We start from the raw sequence: 1,721 nt of genomic DNA, 5'->3' as shown, positions 1-1,721 counted from the left end.
CTAGCCAGTCAGAAGCAGAGTATGAGGGCCCTGACAGTACCTAGGTAAGGACTACTAGCCAGTCAGGAGCAGAGTGTGCTAGTAGCTAGCCAAGCATTATAACATGTGTTACAAAGTGATCAAAACGATATATAACACAATAAAGGAAAAGGGGAAAAACCAAACAGCATAATATGAGCATTTTAACTTAAAACATAAGTCATACATTATTTTTAAAACAAGTATTCCCAGACATAAACAGTTTAATAAGTGAATCCAGGACAAAAATCCAGCCGTGGCACTGTAGCCACACCAGCCCACATCACCACACCCATGCAGCCCCCCCCCCCCACGGACATGTGCATTCACTAATTACATTTGTGTACCGATGGTGAAATAATATAACCTTATGTAACAGATTTTTGTGTTTTTTGCATCAATTAAGGCTGTAAATGTCTTTATTTTTGAAAATAAAATGATAATAATTTTTTGAGGTGGGTTGCACTGGCCAGTTTTTATTATTATAAGGGCCTTCATGTCCTAGCAACAAAAGGCATTACATTTTAGGGGTATAGTTAGCATTGGTTGGCAAGGGTTGGGGCTAGACATGTAGTCCATGTAAGGAGTCCCCTGAATTTGTGTGTGTGTATGTGTGTGTGTGTGTGTGAAGACATTTATCCCCTCAGCTCATTATAAAATGTGCTATAAATACATTTTCCTTGCACGTGAGAACTAGATAAATTGAAGGTTGACTCTCCTTCCCTTTTGAAGGTGTCAGGCGTCCGCAGGGAGGGAATCAGGCTCCATATGCTGCTTTAATCCAGCAGGTGCTCCTGTCTGGTCCCATTAGAGCAGAGCGGCGACTCTGAGTCACGGAGGGAAGCCGAGCACAGCGGTGATGCTCTGCTTAGCCAGAGATTACAGGAAATCACCCAGGACACAGACTCTGTCCGACTGCCCGACTCCAAAACTGCATCAGAGGTAAGGACGCATTTCCACGCACGCAGGTCTATCTAGGTCTAGTCGGACTGGGTCAGTAGTTGATTGAGGCTCTGATCCTCAGCTGATGAGACAATCTATGACGCGTGATCCCATTAACTCCCATAAACTCTCCAACATGTCCTGTTTTTGCCCTGGTGAAGGATAGAGAGACAGAGGATGTGGGATTGATGCACTGTTTGCAGTGTTTGCATTAAATATTCCTTACAAATAGACAGTAGTCCCCTTAATCAGTGGTTCCCAAAGTGGAATCCACCAACCCCCATACTGTCCTCCCAAAGTAGTAGACTTAACTAGAAATTTGTGTGGAAAACCATTGCCTCAAAAAGTTTAAGTTTCAAGCGTAACACAATAACAACATGTTTGAATATTTTAGTACACTCTCTTTAAAAATAGTATCAGACGGGGGAGCCTGGGACCAAGTCTGATCAAATGGGGGTCTAATTTGTGTCGTTTTAGAGATCCTTTGTGTGAAAGAGTTTAGGCTTTAGGGGCCTAACTCACACCCACTGAAATGTTACATGAAAAGATACAGTATACAGTAGTTCTAAACTTTAATCAAGGCTTCTGACCATATTCCATGATTAGTGATGGCAATGACAAGTAGAATAATTAAAAGTAGAAAGAATAACTACACACTGAGTCAAACAAAGTACTGTTAATGTTGGGGTGTGATGTGACAAACAACACACATTGAGAAAAAACAGTTAGACCAAGTTAGTTAGATCCAATCCAAGCTGGAT

Source organism: Etheostoma cragini, chromosome 2 (assembly GCF_013103735.1).
Source record: "Etheostoma cragini isolate CJK2018 chromosome 2, CSU_Ecrag_1.0, whole genome shotgun sequence".
Taxonomy (NCBI): Eukaryota; Metazoa; Chordata; class Actinopteri; order Perciformes; family Percidae; genus Etheostoma; species Etheostoma cragini.
Note: the sequence above shows the minus strand (reverse complement) of the source record.